The sequence below is a fragment of the Carcharodon carcharias genome, chromosome 8, assembly GCF_017639515.1.
Source record: "Carcharodon carcharias isolate sCarCar2 chromosome 8, sCarCar2.pri, whole genome shotgun sequence".
Taxonomy (NCBI): domain Eukaryota; kingdom Metazoa; phylum Chordata; class Chondrichthyes; order Lamniformes; family Lamnidae; genus Carcharodon; species Carcharodon carcharias.
Genome location: NC_054474.1, coordinates 43,641,133 through 43,653,166, shown reverse-complemented (window position 1 = coordinate 43,653,166; position 12,034 = coordinate 43,641,133).

The window sequence follows — 12,034 nt, the reverse complement described above, 5'->3', positions numbered from 1 at the left end:
TGATCATTGTCTCTCCAGACAATGACGCCTTCTGTTTCAAAGTCCCTGACGTGTCACCTTTTTGTAACTGTGGCAGGTTTCTAGTGCGATGCTTCCTATTGTAAGTGGAAACCTGCTGTTGCCTGTAGGGCGGTTCTCGATGCTGAATGTTTCAATAATCCTTGACTGCCAACCCTGAGTTTAATTTCTTTGGCAGCATTGGGAGTTGAGTGCAAATTTTCCTGCCCATGAGGAGCTTTGATGGGGCCAATCCACACTGCAGCTGGGTGGATCTAGATGTTAAAAGCACCATTTGGAACTATTCATTTTTTTCTCAAAAGGATTTTAAAGGTGCGGACGCCTCTTTCTGCCCCACCGTTAGTTTGTGGATACCTTAGGGAGCTGGTAATGTGTTGAAAGCCATAACTGGTGGCAAATTAGTGAAGCACTCATTTGCGAAATGTGGGCCGTTGTCGGACACCATCTTTCTGCCTCACTTCAATCCATCGAGAGTAATAATCAACCATGATGAGGAAGGACCTACCATTAAACATGAATAAATCCATTCCCAACTATTCCCATGGCCTGCCTCAGTTGGATCTCGCAACTGCTCCCGGCATATTTGCTGAAGCTTTCCTGAAGTAGCTGGTCGTTGTTTTCTCACCAATTGGGAATGTGACTCTATCTCATCAACTAGGTTGACCTCATGCTTCACAGGAAGATCGACTGTGGCCCTGGATGATGTGTCTACAGTTGTTTGGTGTTTCTCGTGCGCATACAATATATCATATGCAAAGCGCATGAGACGCAAGTGGAATCTCTGAATTCTGGGGAGGGGGGGGCATCTTCACAAGTTCCTTGTCATCAAACAGTGAGATCAGTGGTTTATGATCAGTTTCGATGGTGACTTTCAGGCCAGTAGTGTAATCAGAGAACTTCTCACAAGCCAACTTGACTGCAAGAGCTTCCTTTTCAATAAGAGCATACCATATCTCTGTGTCTGATAGTCCTCTAGTTGCAAACTACATTGATCAGCCACATCCATCCAGTTGCTCCTGGAATAAAACTGCCCTTAGGACTGTGGAGGAGACATCCGCTGCTATTGTAATGGGTAGAGATGGGTCATAGTGAACCAGGATTTAAGGTGAGAGCAGCATGTCTTTGATGTGACCAAATGCTTGCTCTTGGTGCACATCCCAGCACCATGCCGTGCCCTTTTTGAGAAGGTGCCACAGAGGCTCTGTGACTTGTGCCAGGCTGGGCATAAATCTTGCTTGATCCCTTGTCATGTGACCCTTTACATCACACTGTGGGCGGTACTGTTCTTCAGACCCACATTAACCTTGCTGTGCCAAACACCCTTATACTACATGTGCCATTAGGCTAGTTTCCATAATGGCATCACCGTGAAATTCACTCTTGTCCTTCTACAATGCTCATGAGCAAGTGGCTTTTAAATGTAAGCAAAGTGTGATTTTTACAGAGGTAGCAACAAGAACATTGGACTATTAGTCAATTTGTGACATTTTTTGCATGTTCATATATGCCTGGTACATTTTGTCATTGGCAATGTGATTTCAATGGAACCAGTGGCGTTGTATTTTTATTGCTCGTTCCTATTTGCTTGAGGGCATTAGCAGTCATCCAAGTTGTATGGAACTTGAGTCACACACAGGCCACAGCAGGTTACATTCTCTGAAGGATATTAATGAACATTTGGACCTTTCTGATATTTTCTGGCATTAGCCCACAAATGATCAGATTTATTGAATTCCAACCTCTGGGTTGCTGGTCCAATGCCATAATTGAGTTTCTGCTGAACATTTGGTGAAGTTACAGAGGCAAAGAGAGAACAGCTATGAGGAAATTCCCAGTCTGGAGAATTGAAAAATGTGTGTGACGCTTACCAATTTAGCAAAATCAAGCCCAGATGACTTTTTACCTCAACACCTCAAGTTTATTTGGCTTACTTCATTATTAAGCTACCTGTTTTCAATTTTTACAAACTCAGTTCATGTTTACATTTTTAACTTTTGGGTTGCTCCATTTCATACCCATGGGTCCATTCTCACATCAATCTCCCTGCCTTGTTGAGCATGAGCTGTGGTAGAATTGATTCCATCCACCGTGCACAAACTCAAGTATAAAATGAACCACCACATAAAAGTTAAGACAAATGAAATGAGCTGTATATAATCATGTCGAAGATAGAATTATCAACAAAATTAAAGTCTGTGGGATTAAAGGATAGTGGTAACATGGTAAAAAGAATTGGCCTTGGGACAGAAAGCAGAGAGTAACAACAAATGCTCATTATACAGGCTGGAGAGAAGTATATTGCCGTGTCCCCTCAGGGTTAGCATTAGGAGCACTTCTCTTTTTGATATAAATTAGTTGTTCAGGACTTGCGTAGATAGCACATAATTGCAAAGTTTGCAAATAACAAAAAACTTCAAAATGTAGTAAACTATAAGGGTGATGATAACAAACTTCAGGAAGCCATAGACCGGTGAAATGGATAGACACAGGGCAGAAAAAAATCTAATGTAGAGCAGCGTGAAGTGCTACATTTTGATAGGAAGAATGATGAGAGGCAATGTGAACTAAATGGTACAATTTTAAAGGGGGTGCAGGAACAGGGAGACCTGGGTTCACAAGTCCTTGAAGGTGATAGGACAAGTTGAGAAGGCTATGGAAAAAAAAACATAATGAGAACTTTGGCTTTATTTTAGAGTAGGGTAAAAAAACAAGAAAGTTTGCTAAACCCTTACAAAACACTAATCAGGCAGAATATTGTGTTCAATTTAGGGCACCACAAGTAAGGAATGTCAAGGTCTTATGGATAGTGCAGAAGAATTTTACTAGAATGATAACAGGGGTGAGAGACTTAAATTATATGGAGAGACTGGAGAAGCTGGTGGTGTTCTCCTTGGAGTAGAGAAGGTTAAGAGATTTGATAAAACATTTCAAAGTCATGACTGGTTTTGATAGAGTAAATAAGGAAAAACTGCTTCCAGTGACAGCCAGTAGCCAAAGGACACAGTTTAAGGTGACTGGCTAATGAACACCAGAGGTGATATATGGAAACTTTTTTTTACATTTAGTTAGTTTTGTTTTCTGAAATGGATTGACTGAAAGGGTGGTGGGGGCAGAACCCATTTTAACATTTAAAAGATAATTGGATAAATACTTGAAGGGAAAAAAAATATGACTATGGAAAAACAGCAGGGGAGCGAACTAATTGGATAGATCTACAGAGAACCAAGCACAGGCATGATGGACCAAATGGCCTCCTGTCCTGTATCCTTCTATGACCCTATGTAAATATTCTTGAAAAAGAAAGTTAGATCCTGATAAACACAAGGGCCTAGGATTGATTTTAAAGTACAGCTGTAAAAGGCCATTTTCAGTAAACATATTTTCCTGAAACAGTGCTTTCAGAGACTATTGATTTTTTTTTAACAATGGGCATGTGGGTCTCAAGGCGACTTGTGTCAAGAGTTACAAGTTACATTGTCTATGCCAGCTTCTTCTACCCTCTGCCTCATGGCTTTTCTTGGACCAGTAAATAATGTTCATGATTCACATTTTTTTCTTTTGATCTGACTGTTTTCTCCCATTGCTCATTACCATTGTTGTGCCATTATTTAAAAAGGGTGCAAGAAATGAGCCAGAAAATTATAGACAGGTCAGTCTGACTAGAATGGTGGGCAAGTTATTGGATTCAATTCTGAGAGACAGGATAAACTGTGCTTTAGAAAGGCACGGGTTGATCAGTGATAGTAAGCATGGCTTTGTTAGGGGAAGATTGTATCTTCCTAACTTAATAGAATATTTTGCAGAAGTAACAAGGAGGATTGATGAGGGTAGTGTAGTGGATGTTGTCTACATGGATTTTAGTAAGGCATTTGAGAAGGTCCCACATGGCAGACTGGTTAGAAAAGTAAGATCCCATGGGATACAAGAGAAGGTGGCAAGTTGGATCCAAAATTAGCTCAGTGACAGGAAAGAAAGGTAATGGTCGATGGATGTTTTTGCGAATGGAAAACGGTTTCCAGTGGTGTTCCACAGGGTTCAGTGCTGGGGCCCTTGCTGTTTGTTGTATATTTAATGATTTGGACATAAATGTGGGAGGTATGATTGCAGATGACACAAAATTGGCCGTGTAGTTGATAGTGAAGAGGATAGTTGTTGTCTCCAGGACGATATGAATGGTTTGGTTAAATGGACAGAAAAGTGGCAAATAGAATTCAATCTGGAAAAGTGTGAGGTAATGTATTTGGGGAGGGCAAACAAAGCAAGGGAATACTCAATAAACGGGAAAATATTGAGCAGGGTTGAAGAACTGAGACACCTTGGGGTGCATGTCCACAGGTCCCTGAAGGTGGCAGGACAGATGGATAAGGTGGTAAAGAAAACATATGGAATGCTTTTCTTTGTTGGACGAGGTATTGAACACTAAAGCAGGGATGTAATGATGGAACTATATGAAACGCTAGTTAGGCTACAGCTGGAATTTTGTGTACAGTTCTGGTCACCACATTACAGTAAGGACATAATTGCTCTGGCGAGAGTACAGAGAAGATACACAAGAATATTGCCAGGATTTGAAAATTGCAGCTATGAGGAAAGATTGGATATGCTAAGGTTGTTTTCCTTAGAACAGAGGAGGCTGAGGGGTGACCTAATTGAGGTGTACAAAATTATGAGGGGCCTAGATGGGGTAAACAGTACAGACTTGTTTCCCCTAGCTGAGTGGTCAATTACCAGGAGGCATAGATTTAAGGTGTTTGGTAGAAGGATTAGAGGGAACATGAGGAAAGCTTTTTCATCCAGAAGGCGGACGGCATCTGGAATTCACTGCCTAAATTGGTGGTTGAGGCTGAAATGCTCAACTCATTTAAAAGGTACTTCTCCAGCTGAAGCCCTGTAACCTGCAAGTCTATGGACCGAGTGCTGGAGAGTGGGATTAAAATGAGTGGCTAATTTCTTTTTATGGCCGGCACAGACATGATGGGCTGAATGGGCTGCGTCATAACTTTTCTATGGTTCTATTATACTATATACCATCCCTTGTCAAAAGTCAAACTAGCAAATCTGTTGCCAATGCTCAAATGAAGCAGAAGAATATCCTGAGGATGGCACTTCTTATATATGTCCTCCCTCTGTGTGGTCCACCAACATCTCTACAATGTCACAGCTGAGATTTAAATATAACCTTGTAGAAAATCTTTGGCACAAGCATGTGAGCTGAGACACTACTGGTGTCTTTTCAAACATCTCTGACTTAGACGAGGAACCTTGGAGTACGCTTATCATAAATGTGCATATAGGTCATTGCGCGTGGCCAGAGAAACAGGAAGACTTGCACAGGAATGTGGTAAGACCAATTATTTAGGTAGAGTACAATGGTACTTTTAGCTTACATCTGCCAAATAATTAATTGGAATTCTGGTACTCTATTACTGGACCACAAATAAAAGTCCACTGTTTGATTCCAATATGTTCAGCAACAACCTATCTGAAATCATTGCTGTAAATACATGACAATGTAATAATTTCCTGTTTTTTGGAAAATTTCATTCTCTTCTCAAATGCATCTCTACAGTACAGATGGTGGAAAACTTGAACAAATCACTTTTGCCAACATTAGCATATGATTCCTGAATGGTAGTCACTTGTGCTATATTTCAACATTCGCAGTAATACATATTTTTAATGGAGTGATGCTGTTACTAAAAGAGATGACAAATGAATGTTGTACAAAAACATTAGCATTTTGTCTACTAAATTCAGCAGCAGTACTATCTAGGTAATTTTTTTAAAAGAAGAGATTAATTATGAATGAGGCTTATCTTTTCATTGAGTAGAACACAGATGCACTGCGGAAGAAAATGAAAGGATTATGTTATCAGTCCTTCTGTTGTACATCAGTAAATTTATACGTCATCAATAAAGCCTAGCAAAATTGCCTGATCTTATTCGACTGCTGCTTTATCCAAATAATCCAATGTGTTTGAGAATAACAAATCTTGAGGTTCCTGCTAGGCAAGAGTGATGGGTTGTTTATCTGCGGTAAGTACAGTTTATTCTGTTGTGTACCTGTTGTCATTGTCTATGTATCCTTATGTAGTGAATTCTTTCACTCTGGTTGCAATGTGTAGCAGCATTGCAAATCCATTAAAAACCAATAGTTTTATGATTCAATATACAAAATGAACAGGTGACTCTTTTTCTGTCATATAGTGAACAAAGGGTCGAAAAAAATTAAAATAGTTCCAGGCAGTTTGATATAAATCTAGAAACACATGTTTCAAGTCTTAACAACCAGCCCTCAAAGCCTAAGTAACTTATTCTTAACTTGTTCTGTTGAAGGGTCATTCGGACTGGATACGTTAACTGTGTTCCTCTCCGCAGATGCTGCCAGACTTGCTGAGTTTTTCCAGGTATTTTTGTTTTTGTTTTGGATTTCCAGCAAGCTCAGTTTTTTGCTTTTAACTTATGCTTATGGGCTGCAGTCTTTACATGCTAGTTTGCAAAGGCTGGGCCATTTTCAGCGATGTGTCAGGGTTGTGATCACCCTGCTCCTGGTTCTGTTGAGCAAGCAACAGACAAACTTCCGGCTGACTTTTAATTTAAACTATTTCAGCATGCATCCCAGCACAGAATGAACACTCAGTAGGGGGTCCAGCAACGAGCATGGCTATCACATAGTTTAGCTGGTATGCATATATTAAAAACAAAAATAAAAATACCTGGAAAAACTCAGCAGGTCTGGCAGCATCTGCAGAGAGGAACACAGTTAACGTTTCGAGTCCGTACGACTCTTCAACAGAACTAAGTAAAAATAGAAGAAAGGTGAAATATAAGCTGGTTTAAGGGGGGTGGGGGGGGGGGTGGGACAAGTAGAGCTGGATAGAGGACCAGTGATAGGTGGAGATTGCCAAAAGATGTCTCAGATAAAAGGACAAAGAGGTGTTGAAGGTGGTGATATTATCTAAGGGTGTGATGAGTGGTGTGCTGGGGCCTCATATTTTTACAATTTATATAAATAGATGAAGGGACTAAAGGATTGTTGCTAAATTTGCTGACAATACAAAGACAGGTAGGAAAGTAAATTGTGAAGGGGATGTGAGGAGGCTACAAAAGACATAAATAGGTTAAGTGAGTGAGCAAAGATCTGGCAAATGGAGTGTATCAGGGCAAATGTGAAATTGTCCATTTTGGCAGGAAGAATAAAAAAAGAAGCCTATTATCTAAATGGTGAGAGATTGCAGCGCTCTGTGATTCAGAGGGATTTGGGTGTCCTAGTGCATGAATCACAAAAGACTAGAATGCAGGTCCAGCAAGTAATTAGGAAAGCTAATATAATGTTATTGTTTATTGTGAGGGGAATTGATTACAAAAGTAGGGAGGTTATGCTTCAGTTGTACAGGGCATTGGTGAGACCACATCTGGAGTATTGAGTACCGTACTGGTCTCCTTATTTAAGGAAATATGTAAATGAAGCAGTTCAGAGAAGGTTTACCAGATTAATACCAGGAATAGGAAGCTTGCCTTATGAGGAAAGGTTGGACAGGTTAGTCTTGTATCCACTGGAGTTTAGAAGAGTAAGAGGCAACTTGACTGAAATCTTTAAGATCCTGAGGGGTTTTAACAGGTTGGATGTGGAAAGGATGTTTCCTCTTGTGGAAGAATCTAGAACTGGGGTTCTCAATTTAAAATTAAGGAGTCGTTCATTTAAGACAGAAATGAGGAGACTTTTTTGTAGGTCATGAATCTTTGGAACTCCTTTCCTCAAAAGATGATGGAAGCAGAGCCTTTGAACATTTTTAAGGCAGAGCTCGATAGATTCTTAACTAACAAGGGGGTGAAAGGTTATTGGGGGTGGGCAGGAATGTGGGGTTGAACTTACAATCAGATTAGCCATGATCATATTGAATGGCGGAGCAGGCTCCAGGAGCTGAGTGGCCTACTCCTAATTCGTAAGTTTGCATTCATATGATGCTCAATGCACCACATACCCATCACGCACCCATCAGCAATCTCTAGCAATTATGACTCAGACTTAACATTCATATATTTCACCTCATCCTCATGCATGCACCAATGCAGTCAGTCTCACACCCACCTCTCGCTATTTTCACATAACTTAAGCTTATCTGCTGTGACAGGCATATTACCAAACACATTGCAACTCAAACCACTGACATTCTTCCATATCTCTTGCAGGACAAGGAGTAGCAGTGACTCCTTGGAGTAATTGCCCTCTCTCAAGATGACAGTATTTGCGGAACCATCACTGCCACTCGACCAGGGCCTTTGCTTTTGCCATTCAGCCACTCAGCCCAGACTGTTGCCACCAATGCTGAGATGGTGTAGTCCAAAGACAGGCCCTCTATGCCTAGAGCTGCTTGAAGTCATCCTGCAAGGCCACCTGTAGTTTCCCCTGGTGAAAGGCAGCAGCCTTGCATTAGCTGTGCTGCAACCACTGTTTAGGAGTACTAGGACAAGGAAAGACACCTGCAAGCCAGCACGAAGGGAATGCACAAGGGTGAACATATCAGTTTTGTATGTCTTATTGGAAGTGTTGTTGAATAAAATCGTTATGGACTTCTCTTTTAGCGGTGGCTTTTATTTCAGGATTTTAGCCAGGAGGACTCTGTGATGAAATGTAACAGATGGACTGAAAGGTAGTGAATTGTGTATCAACTCTAGTGTTGGGATGGCAACTTAAGAATTTGGAATATCTGGCAATGTGAAGGGGTGCCTCCTCCTCTTCCCCATTCTCCTTTTCAGTCTAAGGTGGCCTCCAACTGCTTCATGGCAAAGGTTACACTCTCACGATAGCTAGTTTATGAAAGAAACAGCAAAACTACCACAAACTTGTCCCATGCTCTGGTGAGTATTGGAGGGTGCCCCCACCAACACCACCCCCTGCCCCCCCACCCACCCCCACCCATAGCAGATTTATAGCGGATATCCCTTGTCATCAGCTGCCAGTCTCCAGTTTGCTGTGATGGGCCATGTATAACAGGAACAGCTGACTGCTGCAAGATGAATGCATTGTGGTTGCTGTCAGAAGAGCAGGCATTCACCGAGAGGATCTCCTGGTCATGGTCGCATACCAACTGGCCATTAATAGGGTGGTAGCCCTAACAGTTATAGGACACCTTCCTGTTAACATATGGGGCTGCAGAAACAAATGTGCCCAAATGATTGCACCTTGCATGGAAAACCTGCCAGGCTGGCAAATCTACATACTTTCTCCTCCTATGTTTTCTGGCCAGTGCACCCTCCTACGGCAGGTCCTCTGCGACCTCACTGATACAATGATGGACAGTGAACTGGGAGATGTTGCTCTGGTCTGCAAGGATCCACAAGCTCAGATGGAGATAGGAGAAGTGCTCCCTGTAGATCCTAGGTGGATACCACCTTTGATTGGAAGCGCTCCTCCTCCCTCTGCACACAGTTTCCCTTCTCTGTGCTGCATGTGCACCATTTCCATATAATGCTGCAACCAAAAAGGAACTAGAACTGTAGCTCCTATTACTGAAGCAGGCTTTCTCTTGATGGATCTCTGGCCTCCCTGTCAGGGTCCAGCATCACTCCTTTGAAAATACAAAAAGTAAGCTCAACTCCTTCAAGAAAACAACACAGTCCTTCCTCTGACACGGCACCAGCTAAAGGTAGTCAAAAGCACCTTGCCTGGAAGTTGCATGGTTATACCTTAAAAGAATGTGAGTGGGAGATCCCTTATGCAGCTGAGTACATGTTCACTTGGAAGTGATTAAGACAGTGTTAAATGGACCCATGCATTCCAAATTGGTAAAATGTGTGTGAAATCAGCCATAGAGGCTGATTGATGTCATGATCTATGCACTCAGCATGTTGCCAGCACATTCATGCCAGGGCTTGCTACACCGTAGGTGGCTGGAAAAATTTCAGCTGCTATTATTTCACTTTGGGCACAATGGAAAAAGATTTTTTTTAGCACCATTGCCTCTCTGAGGTAAATTCTTAATTAAACAGTCCAGATGTTAGCGTCAGCAATATGCAAATTGTTGAAACGTGGAGTTAGACTTCATATGGGACCCTCAAGGATCCATGGTATGCACCTGTGTAGCCCACAAAACCAAATCCCTTGGACACCCTGATCTAAAAAACAGGATGTGCTAGATAAAAATATTGACGTTTATTTTCTACCTTCTTAGAGTAGGAAATAAGGATAGGTACTCTTCTGTTGAAGAGTCATATGGACTCAAAACGTTAACTGTGTTCTTCTCCGCAGATGCTGCCAGATTTGCTAAGTTTTTCCAGGTATTTTTATTTTTGTTTTAGGTAATGAATATGTTTGTTAAAATAAATTAAACGAATGCCTCCTTTGCTTTTAGCACTAAAATGATTTGCTATTAACCGAGACTCGAGCAATATGTCTCAACATAATATATTACAAGTAGCACACTAATGTAAATGTCAGTTAGCTGCTCATAATGTAAGTATTGAAGAAATTATGTAGTTATATTGCCAATTGGCATTTTCTTGCACAGACTAAAAAATCACATTACAGCAAGTATTAGTATTGCAGCTTTAATTTTCATTCAAAGAGAGAAAGAAGAGTTATATTTATTTAGCGCTTTTCACAACCACTGCACGTCTTAAAGTGCTTTACAGGTAATAAAGTACTTTCTTTGAAATGTAGCCACTGTTCATGCCTTTGTTACCTCCAATTCTTGACTATTCCAACACACTCCATAAACTTGAGGTCATCCAAAATTGTGCTGCCCTTGTCTTAACCCAGCAAGTTCCCTTAATGCAGCAAGTTCTGTTTCCATATCACCTCTGTGCTTGCTGACTGACACTGGCTCCTGGTCAAGCAAGATTTTGACTTTAAAATTCTCAGCCTTGTTTTCCAATCCCTCTGTGGTCTCACCTTCCCTATCTGTGTGATCTCTAGCTCCACAACACGCTGAGATGTCTGTGCTGCATTAATTCTGGCTACTTATGCATTCCCATTTACATTTGCTCCACCACTGGTGGACATACCTTCACTAGTTTAGGCCCCAAGCTTTGAAATAACTTCCCTAAACCGCTCTACCTCATTTTCCTCCTTTAAGATGCTATTTAAAACGTAGTTTGTGCCTGACTGATCAGTTCCACATATGAATCATCAGCTCAAACTCACTCCCGAATGTGTGGCGTATGGCAAAAATCTTTGCTATTCCAAAACATGGAAAAGATCTCACATTGCTGGCCAGCCATTGGCCCATTTTGCTACTCTTTGACCAAGCTTTTGGTCAAGTGACCAAATGGCCTGGATTTTTGCAGAGTAGTAGAGACTGGGGAGATTCCAAAATGCCAGGTGGGACCTGGATTGGAACCTCCATCCCCATTTCTGACAGATCCTATTTTCACTGGGTTGTCTGGCAGGGAAACAGGGGTGGGACATGACTCCCACAGTGGGAAACCCAAAATTAGCAGGACCATTTTAACTCATTATTAAATTCAAACAGACACCACTTTTGCTGCAGGAAGTGCTATAACCCACAGTACTAGTGTGACAAATCTTTAGAGAAATCATAAATGCTGCTGAAGGGTGGATAAGGTCTGTAGAACTGTCAAGCTGCACAGTTATTTAAATGGCCAGCCCTATGAAAATTGAAAAAGAACTACCTACCTGTGTTTGAGAGAGTTGAAAAAATATCTGTTCTAGCAGTTTCGATAATTGTTTGTTGACATCACTAAATGCTATCATTATAGCATGATTCTGCTCCATGCCGTAAGGGCACTGTTGGAAAATAATTAAAATGCACCACCTATAATGAACTGGAAAAAAAAAGCAGCAGCAATATGCAGAAGACAACAGTCCTGATCACAGAACTTGAGAAAGCGTCAAGGGGCCTGAAATGTGGCAAAGCAGCAGGGTATTACACTATCGCATCCAAATTCTACAAACAACTTGGCTCCCATGTCTGTGCCTGACTGATCAGTTCCACACATGAATCATCAGCTCAAACTCACTCCCGAAAGTGTGGCGTATGGCAAAAATCTTTGC